This window comes from Scyliorhinus torazame, chromosome 5 (assembly GCF_047496885.1).
Source record: "Scyliorhinus torazame isolate Kashiwa2021f chromosome 5, sScyTor2.1, whole genome shotgun sequence".
In the NCBI taxonomy this organism is placed as follows: Eukaryota; Metazoa; Chordata; class Chondrichthyes; order Carcharhiniformes; family Scyliorhinidae; genus Scyliorhinus; species Scyliorhinus torazame.
Window position 1 is genome coordinate 78,090,445 of NC_092711.1, and position 15,032 is coordinate 78,105,476.

General features: G+C 47.0%; 2 protein-coding genes across 12 annotated transcripts in view; both read left to right on the forward strand.

Moving 5' to 3' along the window:
- Nucleotides 1–15,032, forward strand: part of LOC140422634 (uncharacterized) — a 111,967-nt gene that overhangs the window by 13,143 nt on the left and 83,792 nt on the right. The window lies entirely within an intron of this gene.
- LOC140421439 (uncharacterized) overlaps nt 1–15,032 on the forward strand; it is a 36,683-nt gene that overhangs the window by 4,125 nt on the left and 17,526 nt on the right. For 3 of the 11 annotated variants that reach the window (XR_011946770.1, XR_011946771.1, XM_072506156.1), the window contains exon 3: nt 10,665–10,722. The gene's annotated coding sequence lies outside the window, so the exon portion shown is untranslated. Of the gene's footprint in view, nt 1–134; nt 1,091–9,877; nt 10,126–10,247; nt 10,389–10,664; nt 10,723–11,161; nt 11,782–15,032 lie in introns of those variants that run through there. The other 8 variants (XR_011946775.1, XM_072506157.1, XR_011946773.1 and 5 more) reach the window with 5 other exon arrangements.

The window sequence follows — 15,032 nt, forward strand, 5'->3', positions numbered from 1 at the left end:
GACATTAGTGAACCAGTTGAGTTTTCACAATAACCAGTAACTTTCATGATCACTTCTTCCTAGTCCCGGCCCCACAAAGTACCAGATGCATTCAGCTCCATTTTACATTGTCCTGTTTTAAATTAATTTCACAGGGTATTCGAAGGGAAGACATCGCCGTCAAAAACCTCTCACCAAACATCACATCAGGATCTCACGGACTCGCCCAATTTATTGTAACCCGAATATCATTGGATTTTGAACATGGAAGAGAAAAGCACCGTTCACAGTAAGGACAAACCGTACACGTGTTATGTGTGTGGACGAGGATTCTGGCAATCATCTGGCCTGTCAAGGCACAAGTGTAGTCACACTGGGGAGAAACGGTGGAAATGTGGGGACTGTGGGAAAGGATTCATTTCCCCATCTCTGCTGGAAATTCATCGACGCAGCCACAGTGGGGAGAGACCATTCACCTGCTGTGTGTGTGTGGAAGGGATTCAGTCATTCATCTAACCTCCTGAAGCACCAACGAATTCACTCCGAGGAGAGGCCGTTCACCTGCTCCGAGTGTGGGAAGGGATTCACTCAGTCATCCGACCTGCTGACGCACCAGCGAATTCACTCGGGAGAGAGACCATTCGCCTGCTTGGAGTGTGGGAAAAGATTCATTATTTCAGACCACCTGATCACTCACCAGCGGGTTCACACGGACGAGAGACCTTTTAAATGTCCAGACTGTGGGAAGTGCTTCAAAAGTTCTTGGGAACTGATGTCCCATCAACGTGTCCACTTTGATGAGAAACCGTTGAGATGCTCTGACTGTGGGACTGGGTTCAAACGGTCATCTCAACTCACTGTACACCAGCGAATTCACACCGGGGAGAGGCCATTCACCTGCTCAGACTGTGGGAAGGGATTGACTACCTCATCCAACCTGCTGCATCACCAGCGAGTTCACAAGTAACTACAATGATTAGTTTTTGCTGTTAATCACATTCAGGACTGAACCATGTTCATTGGGACGTTTCTGCTGATGTTATTAGATTCCAGCCCACTAACAGGGGGTCATATTCTGGCTAAAAGTCGAATAAATCAGTTTTGTGTAAAACACAGTGTTGAAACTTTTTAATATCTCTAATACAAGTTAGTTGCTTTTGAAGTTCTCGCCCCCTCCCCTGTCTCCTCCATCCTCATCTCCAACAAGTGTGAGGAGCTCATGGAGCTTCTAATCACTGATATTGAGACAATCTGATCAGCTGCCTCTGCTGCTTTCATCCCTTTCACTAGCCCACCAGACCAAACTGACTCTAAATTTCATCCTTTCCAGAGCCCTGAACCCACATCTTTCTCTAGTTTCGCTCCCATCTCCCCTCATGCCCTCTCAGAGCTCATCTTGTCCATGAGACCCAGCTCCTGCTTCATCGACCCTGTTCTCACAAAACTTATCACCCAACTTCCCCATGTTCACTCACATTGTCATGTCTCTCTCTCTCTGGTACTGTCCCTCTGTCCTTCAAACCTGCCATCATCACCTGTTCCTCGAAACCCTCACCTTCCTTACAAACTACTGCCCCATCTCCAGCCTCCCTTTTCTCTCCAAACTCCTCAAACATGTTGTCACCTCCCAAAACCCTGTGCATCTTTCTGGAACTCCATGTTTGAGCCCCTCCAATCAGGTTTCTGCTCTGTCATAGGACTGGGACAGTTCTTATCAAAGTTACAAATGACATCCTCTGTGACAAAGATAAACCTCCCCTCTGTCCTCAGCCTGTCTGCAGCCTTTGACAAGGTCGACCACACCATTCTGCTCCGTCACCTCTCCACTGTCACCCAGCTGCTCTCTCCTGGTTCCATTCTTCTCCATCAGAGTCAGAGAATCACTTGTAATGTCTTCCCTTCCCACTCGCACAGTTACCTCTGGTGTTCCCAAAGGATCCAGACTTGTGTCCTCTTATTTCTCATCCACATGTTCCCCACAATAACACCATCTGAACACAGTGTCAGTTGTCACATTTACACTGACCGCTCCCAGCTCCACCTCACCACCACCTCTCTCCACCTTTGCCTTTGTGAAATTCTCAGCCTGTTTGTCTGATATCCAGTGGTGGATGTGCAGACATTTCCTTCAATTAAATCTTGGGAAAACCAAAGTCATTGTTTTCATTCCCGAGCTAACAACTCCATTCCTCTCCCTGGTAACGTCTGACACTAAACCAGACCTGTTTGCACACCTGATGTCATAAATCATTCTGAAAGATCTTGTCAAGATTGTTACTTTGAATTTTCTGTCTGCAAATCCTCTCCCTCTAACTCCCAGTAAAAGGAGTTTACAGAGGTTTTTGGTGTAAATACAGGATAGAAATTCAGGACCATTCTAGTTTCTATGGTGCATTCTCCCAAATCTATGAATCTCAGTCCCACACACTCCTCTCCCGCTCTGCTCATTGTTCTAGATTCAGTCTCCAGTCTCCTCCTGATTCTTTTCCCCTCTCCAGATTGTCTCTCCTCATGTCCTTAAACTGGTGACTCAGGCTGTGAATCAATCCCACTCCTTCACTCTCATTCCAACAAATACTGCAGCTATCATCTTTAACAACTTTATTAGTAATTTCCAATATTGGGAAAGAATCACCTTTTCCCAATTATGGAGAACAGAAATCCAGTGGGCAGCTCAGAACTTCCTCCTCCCCAGGACTGGTTTAACAAGCTGTGTGTATCTAAGTTACATTTATACAGACTCACTCACTCAGCGATCAGATCTCACTGAACTATGACACAAACTGTGTGTATCGGAGTTACATTTATACAGACTCACTCACTCAGTAAGTGATCAGATCTCACTGAGCTACAACAGCTCTATTTATAATGAGTTTTTAACATAATAAAATGTCTCAAGCAGTTTCACAAGATCATGAGAACACATTGGGGTCGATGACCAAAGTCTTGGTCAAAGAGTTTGGTTATAAGGAGGGTTTTAAAGGTGGAAAATGAAGTGGCAAAGTAGAGGGGTTTACGGACGAAATTCCAGAGATTAGGGTCCAGGCAGCTAACGGCCATCAATTGGAATGTGATTAAAATCAGGGATGAAGGACATCCGGGAATGGCGCTCCATGTACGTGGGCCCCATAGCCCAGGCTCAAGGCCCAAATCTGAACTTTGGGACAGAGTTTGACCATCCCTGGTCTCAGAGAAAAACAATTCTCCGATAAACATCTTGTAAGATCTTGGTTTATTTCTAACATAAAAAGTTCGGACCAGTTGAGTCCTCCTGTGTACTCGATGGGGATTGACTTTAACAGATTTAAAATCCTCTGGATCTCAGCGTTACAACAAGAATATGTTTCAGTCGAGATTCAAATATATAAATATTGAAAAACTGAACAAAAATGGGGAAAGACAGCAGCTCAATCATTTCAAAGTGAGAAATGAATGGTCTGTGTTTCAGGTGGGACTCCTTCAGAAAGAACACTTCCCACCAGCAGCACCAACCCCCCTCCCCCTCCCTGTTCACTCACTCATCCTCCCATTGCACATCCACCCAATGGCCCCCAGCCTGGATTCACATTCAGCATTAACTCAGTGAGAGGCTGAGCTGGCCCCGGGATGTAAGAACGGACAAGAGCTGGAAGTGGTTCCAGTCAATACAGTTTGTGCATCATTATTAAATAAAGAAACTTCATAAGGAAAATCCCAAGGCTTTTTACACTTACATAAAAAGTAAGAGGGTAGCCAGGGAAAGGGTTGGCCCACTGAAGGATAGGCAAGGGAATCTATGTGTGGAGCCAGAGGAAATGGGCGAGGTACTAAATGAATACTTTGCATCAGTATTCACCAAAGAGAAGGAATTGGTAGATGTTGAGTCTGGAGAAGGGGGTGTAGATAGCCTGGGTCACATTGTGATCCAAAAAGACGAGGTGTTGGGTGTCTTAAAAAATATTAAGGTAGATAAGTCCCCAGGGCCGGATGGGATCTACCCCAGAATACTGAAGGAGGCTGGAGAGGAAATTGCTGAGGCCTTGACAGAAATCTTTGGATCCTCGCTGTCTTCAGGGGATGTCCCGGAGGACTGGAGAATAGCCAATGTTGTTCCTCTGTTTAAGAAGGGTGGCAGGGATAATCCCGGGAACTACAGGCCGGTGAGCCTTACTTCAGTGGTAGGGAAATTACTGGAGAGAATTCTTCGAGACAGGATCTACTCCCATTTGGAAGCAAATGGACGTATTAGTGAGAGGCAGCACGGTTTTGTGAAGGGGAGGTCGTGTCTCACTAACTTGATAGAGTTTTTCGAGGAGGTCACTAAGATGATTGATGCAGGTAGGGCAGTAGATGTTGTCTATATGGACTTCAGTAAGGCCTTTGACAAGGTCCCTCATGGTAGACTAGTACAAAAGGTGAAGTCACACGGGATCAGGGGTGAACTGGCAAGGTGGATACAGAACTGGCTAGGCCATAGAAGGCAGAGGGTAGCAATGGAGGGATGCTTTTCTAATTGGAGGGCTGTGACCAGTGGTGTTCCACAGGGATCAGTGCTGGGACCTTTGCTCTTTGTAGTATATATAAATGATTTGGAGGAAAATGTAACTGGTCTGATTAGTAAGTTTGCAGACGACACAAAGGTTGGTGGAATTGCGGATAGCGATGAGGACTGTCTGAGGATACAGCAGGATTTAGATTGTCTGGAGACTTGGGCGGAGAGATGGCAGATGGAGTTTAACCTGGACAAATGTGAGGTAATGCATTTTGGAAGGGCTAATGCAGGTAGGGAATATACAGTGAATGGTAGAACCCTCAAGAGTATTGAAAGTCAAAGAGATCTAGGAGTACAGGTCCACAGATCACTGAAAGGGGCTACACAGGTGGAGAAGGTAGTCAAGAAGGCATACGGCATGCTTGCCTTCATTGGCCGGGGCATTGAGTATAAGAATTGGCAAGTCATGTTGCAGCTGTATAGAACCTTAGTTAGGCCACACTTGGAGTATAGTGTTCAATTCTGGTCGCCACACTACCAGAAGGATGTGGAGGCTTTAGAGAGGGTGCAGAAGAGATTTACCAGAATGTTGCCTGGTATGGAGGGCATAAGCTATGAGGAGCGATTGAATAAACTCGGTTTGTTCTCACTGGAACGAAGGAGGTTGAGGGGCGACCTGATAGAGGTATACAAAATTATGAGGGGCATAGACAGAGTGGATAGTCAGAGGCTTTTCCCCAGGGTAGAGGGGTCAATTACTAGGGGGCATAGGTTTAAGGTGAGAGGGGCAAAGTTTAGAGTAGATGTACGAGGCAAGTTTTTTACACAGAGGGTAGTGGGTGCCTGGAACTCACTACCGGAGGTGGTAGTGGAGGCAGGGACGATAGGGACATTTAAGGGGCATCTTGACAAATATATGAATAGGATGGGAATAGAAGGATACGGACCCAGGAAGTGTAGAAGATTGTAGTTTAGTCGGGCAGTATGGTCGGCACGGGCTTGGAGGGCCGAAGGGCCTGTTCCTGTGCTGTACATTTCTTTGTTCTTTGTTCTTTGTTCATATCTTGTCAAACCCCCATTTCAGACACTTGGTGAATTACAATTTGGAGCCCAGACCCTTCCTGTTGCTTCTACTTGGTGGAACCTGTGTTGTTTCAGCAGAGGTAGAGACAGGCTGCTCACATCCCTGCTCTCACTGCCCAGAGGCTTGTGGTCTCCACCCTCTGGGTTTCAGAGCCCCTGAGGGTCCTGGGACAGACTGACCCATCTGATCCTGTACCGGGCAGATTCAGCTGGAGACGGGGCGGCGCGTTGGATACTGCCTGTGGGTTTGGGGGGAACGGGTCCAAGGTGGGAGCTCTTTGAGTGGAGTTCCCAGATCCATGTCTCCTTCCTCCACCATCCCTCTCCTGGACCAGCGTCACATCATTCCTCCCACTCTGCTGCTGACCAGCTTGGGGGAGATCAGTGACGTGTTGACAGTATCTGTCATCCTGTTCAAGGCAGCAGACATCTCCTGCATGGCCGTGGTCATGACCTACACTGACCCATTTCAGAGCCGTGCTTGAAGCTCCATGGAGGCAGCCACTCTCTCCATGACACAGTCTCTGGAACCTCCTCTAGCCCTACAACTGTCCAAGCTCCCTCACTCGTCCAATTAGGGGAGAAGGTGGCATTGTGGTAATGTCACTGGATTAGTGATCCAGAGGCCCAGGCTAATGCTCTGGAGACACGGATTCAAATCCCAAATCCAATGAATAAACCTGGAATTCTAAAGTTAGTCTCAGCGGCCGTGACAACTATCATCGATTGTTGGGAAAACCCATCTGGTTCACGAATGTCCTTTAGGGAGGGAAATCTGCCGCCTTACCTGGTCTGGCCTCCATGTGACTCCAGACCCACAGCAATGTGGTTAACTCTAGTGCTGAGTTGGCCACTCAGTTGATGGGCAATTAGGGATGGGTAACTAAACCCGGCCTTTCCAGTGACGTCCACATCCCATAAAACAATCACAAAAAAAACCTCACCCCCTTCAGCTCCTTGACTTGCTTCACTCCACCATTGGCAGAGGCACCTTCACCTACCGAGGTCCTAAAGGCTGGAAGCCCCTCACTAAACCTGTCTCCTTACCTTTTCCACCCAGCTTCTGTCCCTCTGTGAAGGGTCTCCGACATTTTAACCTGTTGATGGGTAAATGCCAGTTGTTGTTGTCACTGCCTCACATTGGAAAACTCAGGAATGTCACAAAAACACACGGAAACTTCAGACCGAAGATTCTCAGCTGGAAACTTCACCTTCAGTCAGGAACAGATCACAGCTTTGCATCATCTCTGATTGGACAGCACATTTTGTACAAAAAATCACCATCTAATATCACCATCTAATAATGTTCATAAAATGTCAGAAATTCATTGACTGTGAATTGAATGAGTTCTCTCTGGCTCTCAGTAACAACGCTTCCACAGCAGCTTGCTGGGTGACACACACAGCACAGGCCTGTTCTCTCTGTCACAAACCCTGGAACCAGATTTCTAAACTGGAGACGGTTGGATCTGACGACCCAAATATAAACCAACTATCTGAGTAAAGGTTAAAACGGTTCGACAGGAAAATCACTTTGGATCGGAAAGATTTTCAAAATGATCGGTGCTGGATTCAGACTAACACCAAACACACTGACTGGATCCAGAGGAAGGAGAACACAAGAGACTCCAGCCCCGGAGATCAGCTCCATCTGTCCCAGTGTCTGATCCGGGATCAGTAAACCATTCCGAGGAGACCGTCATCTCCAGCCCCGGAGATCAGCTCCATCTGTCCGAGTGTCTGATCCAGGATCAGTAAACCATTCAGAGGAGACCGTCACCTCCAGCCCCAGAGATCAGCTCCATCTGTCCGAGTGTCTGATCCGGGATCAGTAAACCATTCCGAGGAGACTGTCACCTCCGCCTGGAGATCAGCTCCATCTGTCCGAGTGATTGATCCGGGATCGGTAAACTATTCCGAGGAGACCGTCACCTCCAGCCTCGGAGATCGGCTCCATCTGTCCAAGTGTCTGATCCGGGATCAGTAAACCATTCAGAGGAGACTGTCACCTCCAGCCTCGGAGATCAGCATCTCCCTGATCCGGGACCAGTAAACCATTCTCACATGTTGTGGGTCACATGTATTTCCAGCCGATTTAGCTTGTGTACCAAATCTACACTGTCGCTTTTTCACAAATTGCTTTAAAATCACCAATGACTTGGATCCCCTTTTTGGGTAAACTCTTGACTCCTGGACTAAAATCTTTCAGTTTTCAGCATTCATCACGAAATGAAATGAAAATCACTTATTGTCACAAATAGGCTTCAATGAAGTTACTGTGAAAAGCCCCGAGTCGCCATATTCTGGCGCCTCTTCGGGGAGGCTGGTACGGGAATTAATCTTGTTGACTCTAAACACAGTTGTAAAGGAGCCTTCTGTCTGTATCTCGGAGCTCTGAACCATGGAAGAGAGTGACTGGGGCATGTTTCTTACACACCTCAGGGTTAACCCACACATTCAGTCCTGGATCTGATTGACAGCAGCAAAAACAGCAGAATCCAATTCCTGGAGAGACTCATGAAGTCGCTGGTGTTTCAGCATAAGTTGTAAGTCAGTGAATCCATTCCCGCACTCGGGGCAGGTGAACGATTTCTCTCCAGCGTGAACTCGCTGGTGAATCATCAGCTCATTGCTGCTTCTAAAGCTCTGCTCACAGGCAAAACATTAAAAGCTTTTATATCAGAGTGAATTTGTTGGTGTTTCAGCAGGTTGGATGACTGAGTGAATCCCTTCCCACACACAAAGCAGGTGAACGGTCTCTCCCCAGTGTGAATTCGCTGATGCATCACAAGACCATTGCTGCTTCGAAAGCTCTGCTCACAGTCAAAACATTTAAAAGGTTTTATATCAGAGTGAATTTGTTGGTGTTTCAGTAGGTGATAAGACTGAATGAATCCCTTCCCACACACAGAGCAGGTAAATGGTCTCTCCCCAGTGTGAATTCTCTGATGTACAGTAAGTTCAGATGATCGCCTGAAGCCAGTCCCGCAGTGAGAGCAACTGAATGGTCTCTCGTCAGTGTGAACACGTTGATGACAGGTCACTTCCCCGGACGTTTTAAAGCACTTCCCACAGTCTGGACATTTAAAAGGTCTTTTATCAGTGTGAACTCGCTGGTGTTTCTGCAGGTTAGATGTAGCAGTGAATCCCTTTCCACACAAGGAGCAGGTGAATGGCTTCTCCTCACTGTGAATGTGTTGGTGTCTCAAGAGATACTTTTTGCTTTTAAATTTCTTCTCACAGTCAGAACATTTGAAAGGTGTCTAATCGTGTGAACATACTGGTGTGTCAGCAGGCTGGATGACTGAGTGAATCCCTTCCCACAGGTGGAGCAGGTGAATGGCCTCTCCCCAGTGTGACTGCGTCGGTGCATTTCCAGTTCAGAAGGGTAGCTGAATCCCTTCCAACTGTCCCCACATTTCCACTGTTTCTCCATAGTGCCGGTGTCCTTGTGTCTCTCCAGGTTGAATGACAAATTGAACTCTCATCCAGAAACACAACACGTGTATGTTTCTCCCCACTGTGAATGATGTGATGTTTTTTCTGCCTATGTAATTGGTTAAAGCTCTTCCCACATCAGTTCACTGGAACACTCAATGTCTGTGTGGGTCTTGGTGCTTTTTCAGTCACACTGATAATTGAAATCTTTTCTCACAAACTGAACAGACAAACATGACTCCTTCCACATTCAAAGACTGGGATATTCAGGTTCTAAAGAATTGAGTGACTGTCAGATCTTGATGTTTGGTTGGGTTTTCTGTCGGCCAATCATCCGCTTCGAATATCCTGTAAAAGGAGTTTACAAAAGCCATCACTGTCAGTCCAGATAGAAATTCTGAACAGACAATTCTAGTTTCTCTGGAACATTTGTTCCTCTCTTGTTCCCCCAAAGCTGTAAATCCCTGTCCCACACACTCTCCCTCCTCCCTGGGCTGAAATGCAAACCCATCTCACCATCTGCACCATTTCTTTCCTCCACTCCCAGTTTTCTCCCTCCCTCTCTTCTGCCTGGGTTCAGTTCTCCAGTTCCTGTCTGCAGACTGACAATAAAATCAATGGGTCTTATTGGGGGTTTGGGGCCTCCACTCACCCGCCTGAGTCCAGCTTCATATTCACACTGCGCATGCTCCAGCTCACAATGGCTGGGGAGTGATTGACGGCAGGTCACGACCAATAAGAAGAAGGTAATCCGGGTCTGGATTGATCCTGCAACCAGCCGCCATCTTGGGAAAGGAAGTCGGGTCTTTTGTTCTTGGAGCGGAGCGCTGGGGCGGCCATCTTAGTACGGGAAGAGGGAGTGGGCGGGGCTTCCTCCCCTGTGACAGGCCCGGGGCAACTAGCGACAACCACCTTCTTGGGAATGGAAGTCGGGTCTTTTGTTCTGGAGCGGAGCGCTTGGGCGGCCATCTTAGTACGGGAAGAAGTTGTGGGCGGGTTTCCGCTCTGGTGACAACACCCGGGTCACCCGGCGGCCGCCGCCAGCTTGTGGCGGTGATTCTCTATCCGGGACTTTAGTGAAGGACAATGAGCTGGAGCTGAGGTTGGAAAGTGTTCAAAGGAAGGTCTGAAATCAGATTTACAGCCAGATATCTGTAAGAACCACAAAGTTCACATTCGTTATGTTTGGCAAATGAAATCACAATGCTGCAAACACTCAGTTCTGAAGAAGAATCAGGTTGCATTGGAAATGTTAACTCTCTTTCTCTCTCCACAGAAGCTGCCAAACCTGCTGAGGATTTCCACAACTTTCTGTTTTCACTTCACATTTCCAGCTTCTGCAGTGTTTTACTCAAATTATTATTATGTTTTTGAAATTTTGTTACATAACCTGTTAAGAGTAAAACAATTGTCACCATTTAAATGTCCAAATCAGTGATATTTATTTGTTTAACTGAGACTGGGCTGTTCAGGGGCAATGTCAGAAATCACTTCACAGAAAATATAGTGAAATCTGGAATTCTGTTCAGATTCTGTCAATAGAAACTAAAAACTGAGATTGATTGAAGTTTGTGAGACAAGAGTATTAATGGTTATAGAATCAAGGGAGATGGATGGATTGAAAAACAGATCAGGCATCTGCAAACTGGAGCTTCATGTCTGAGGTTGAACTGATTCTGGTTTTGTTTTGAAGGTGGTGTCGGTTTCCTGTCCTGTCGATTATCTCCACACCCGTGGGTAATTTGCTGGAGGTGAGATGATCTTTATTTGTGTCACAAGTAGGCTTACATCAACACTGCAGTGATTAACTATGATTAACACAAACTGATTTGACTTGATTTTTATTCAGAATTTAATTTCTTATAACCGGGTTGGAGTTTATACAGAATAATAATAACAGTCTTTATTATTGTCACAAGTAGGCTTACATCAACACTGCAGTGATTAACTATGATTAACACAAACTGATTTGACTTGATTTTTATTCAGAATTTAATTTCTTATAACCGGGTTGGAGTTTATACAGAATAATAATAACAGTCTTTATTATTGTCACAAGTAGGCTTATATTAACACTGCAATGAAGTGCTGTGAAAATCCCCTTGTCCAACACTCTGACGCCTGTTCGGGTAAATTGAGGGAAAATACAGAATGTCCAGTTCAACTTACAATTCACCTCCCGTCTTTCAGGACTTGTGGGAGACCCACGCAGACACGGGGAGAACTTGCAGACTCCGCACAGTGACCCAAGTGGGAATCGAACCCAGGTCCCTGGTGCTGTGAAGCAACAGTGCTAACAACTGTGCTACCGTGAAGGGGAAGAGGGTTGGTGCAGTGACACAGCCTTGTCTGATCCCAGTCTTCACTGAGATAGTGTCTGGAGTGTTTCCATTGATGAGGATCATGGCTTGTGTGTCATTATTGTGCAGGCGGAGGATGGTGGCCAATTTCTGAGGACAGCCAAATTTGAAGAACATACTGAATAAAACATCTCTTTGACGGTATAAAGCGTTTTTGTGAGGTCAGAAAAGACCAAGAACTGCGATTGATGCTGTTCCTTGTATTTTCCTTGGGTTTGTCAAGTAGTGTAGATCATGTCTTTGGTGCCTCATGAAGGGAGAAAACCTAACTGTGACTCTGGAAGGAGCTCGTTGGCCACGAAGAGGAGATCATTGAGGAGGATCCTGGCAATGATCTTCTGTGTGGCAGACAGCAGGGAGTCGCCTGTGCAGTTACCACAATCAGACTTGGCTCTCTTGAATATAGTCACAGTGTCTCGGAGATCCCCGGGCATGCATCCATCTCCCCAGGTGAGGAATATGAGATTGTGTAGCTGTGCCAGGAGTGTAACCTCGCCATGCTTCAGAATTTCAGCAGGGATTCATTCTGCTCCAGAGGCCGTGTTGTTTTTCAGCTGTTGAATGGCTTTTTCACTCTGCTCCCGATTGGGGTCCAACATGGACTGAGCCGGACAGGATACTGGGGAATAGATTTAAGGACATTAAAGCCAAAGACAGAGTCTCGGTCGAGGGAATCTTCAGAATGTTCCCTCCAGTGAGCACTGACTGACACTCTGTCCTTGATGAGTTCCCCTCCACACTTTGTTCTCAGTGGGGTGGGCCATTGACTGCTGAGATCATCAATTGTATTGGCAGCACTGGTGAAATTGTGCATGCCATTGCTTTCCATGAGCTGTTGGCTATCCCTCACTCTTTCTACCTTCGAAAGGCTTCAGAAACTTGGAAAACCTAGAGCAGGCACCTAAAAGGCACTGGAGCAGTACTTCCAGCAGTGCCTTCACAAGATGCTCCAAATCCAGGGGCAAGGAGGGCGATCCAACAGAGGAGAGGGAAAGAGAAAACTGGGAGTGGAGGAAAGAAAGTCGGGGGCAGAGGTGAGTGTAGTGGCCATCACTAAGGAGAAGGTGCTGGGGAAGCTGAAAGGTCTGAAGGTGGATAAATCACCCAGTCCGGGTGGACTACACCCCAGGGTACCGAAGGAGATAACTGCGGAGGTTGTGGGGCCATTGGTGGTGATCCTTCAGGGATCACGAGTCAAGGGGCTCCCGGGGGACAGGGAAGTGACTAATGTAACACCCCAGTTTAAGAAAGAAAGAAGGTAGAATATGGGAAATTATAGGCAGGTTACTCTGACTTTGGTTGTTGATAAGATTTTAGAGGCCATTATTGTGGATGAGATTACGGAGTTCTTGGAAGTGCATGGTAAAATAGGACTGAGTCAACATGGCTTCATCAAGGGGAGGTCATGCCTGACAAATCTGTTAGAATTCTTTGAGGAGGTAAAAAGGAAGTTCGACAAAGGAGAGCCAGTGGATGTGATCCATTTGGGTTTCCAGAAAACCTTTGACAAGGCGCCGTACAACAGGCTGCTAAATAAATATAAGAGCCCATGGCGTTAGGGGCAAGGTACTGGAATGGTTCGAGAATTAGTTGACAGGCAGAAGGCGGAGAGTGGGGATGAAGGGGTCTATTTCAGGATGGCAGCCGGTGACTATTGGGGTTCCACAGGGGTCAGTGTTGGAACCACAGCTATTCAATACATTCTGTGTCCCTCTGTGACCTGAACAGGCGCCGGACTGTGGCGACGAGATTTTCACAGTAACTTTATTGCAGTGTTAATGTAAGCCTACTTATCGTAGAATTTACAGTGCAGAAGGAGGCCATTCAGCCCATCGAGTCTGCACCGGCTCTTGGAAAGAGCACCCTACCCAAGCCCACACCTCCACCTGATACCCATAACCCAGTCACCACACCCAACACTAAGGGCAATTTTGGACACTAAGGGCAATTTAGCATGGCCAACCCACCTAACCTGCACATCTTTGGACTGTGGGAGGAAACCGGAGCACCCGGAGGAAACCCACGCACACACGGAGACAATGTGCAGACTCCGCACAGACAGTGACCCAAGCCGGGAATCGAACTTGGAGCTGTGAATCAATTATGCTAACCACTATGCTACCGTGCTGCCCCGACTTGTGACACTAATAAAGATTATCATTATTATTATTAGCTGGAGTACTGTGTGCAGTTCTGGTTGCCACATTATAGGAAGGCTGTGATTGCACTGGAGGGGTGAAGAGGCGATTCACCAGGATGTTGCCTGGGATGGAATGTTTCAGTTATGAAGCGAGGTTGGGTAGGCTTGGGTTATTTTCATTGGAGCAGAGAAGACTGAGGGGCGACCTGATCGAGGTGCACAAGATTATGAGGGGCATGGACAGGGTGGGTAGGGAGCAGCTGTTCCCCTCAGTTGAAGGGTCAGTCACAAGGGGACACAAGTTCATGATGAGGGGCAGGGGGTTTAGGGGGGGTTTGAGGAAAAACCTTTTCACCCAGAGGGTGGTGACGTTCTGGAACGCATTGCCTGGGAGGGTGGTAGAAGCAGGTTGCCTCACATCCTTTAAAAAGTACCTGGATGAAGACTGGCACGTCATAACATTCAAGGCTATGGATCAACTGCTGGCAAATGGGGTTAGGTCGGTAGGTCAGGTGTTTTTCGTGTGTCAGTGTTGGATTTGGATTTTGTTTATTGTCACGTGTACCGAGGTACAGTGAAAAGTAGTTTTCTGCGAGCAGCTCAACAGATCATTAAGTACATGGGAAGAAAAGGAAATAAAAGAAAATACATAATAGGGCAACACAAGGTACACAATGTAACTACATAAGCACTGGCATCGGGTGAAGCATTCAGGGGTGTAGTGTTAATCGGGTCAGTCCATAAGAGGGTCATTTAAGAGTCTGGTGACAGTGGGGAAGAAGCTGTTTTTGAGTCTGTTCGTGCGTGTTCTCAGACTTTTGTATTTCCTGCCCGATGGAAGAAGTTGGAAGAGTGAGTAAGCCGGGTGGCAGAGGTCTTTGATTATGCTGCCCATTTTCCCCAGGCAGCGGGAGGTGTAGATGGAGTCAGTGGGTGGGAGGCAGGTTTGTGTGATGGACTGGGCGGTGTTCACGACTCTCTGAAGTTTCTTGCGATCTTGGGCCGAGCAGTCGCCATACCAGGCTGTGATGCAGCCAGATCGGATGCTTTCTATGGTGCATCTGGAATAGTTGGTAAGAGTTAATGTGGACATGCCGAATTTCCTTAGTTTCCTGAGGAAGTATAGGCGCTGTTGTGCTTTCTTGGTGGTAGCGTCGACGTGGGTGGACCAGGACAGATTTTTGGAGATGTGTACCCCTAGGAATTTGAAACTGCTAACCATCTCCACCTCGGCCCCGTTGATGCTGACAGGGGTGTGTACTGTACTTTGCTTCCTGAAGTCAATGACCAGCTCTTTGGTTTTGCTGGCATTGAGGGAGAGATTGTTGTCGCTACACCACTCCACTATGTTCTCTATCTCCCTCCTGGATTCTGACTCATGCAGACTTGATGGGCGAAAGGCCTCTTCACTGTTGCTGTTGATACAATGTTAGGTGGCATTGTAGGCAGCTCAGACGATGGCATAAAATTGCATGGAGATATTGACAGACCAGGTGAATGGGCAAATTTGTGGCAGATGGAATTCATTGTAATCAAGTGTGAGGTTATCCATTTTGAACCA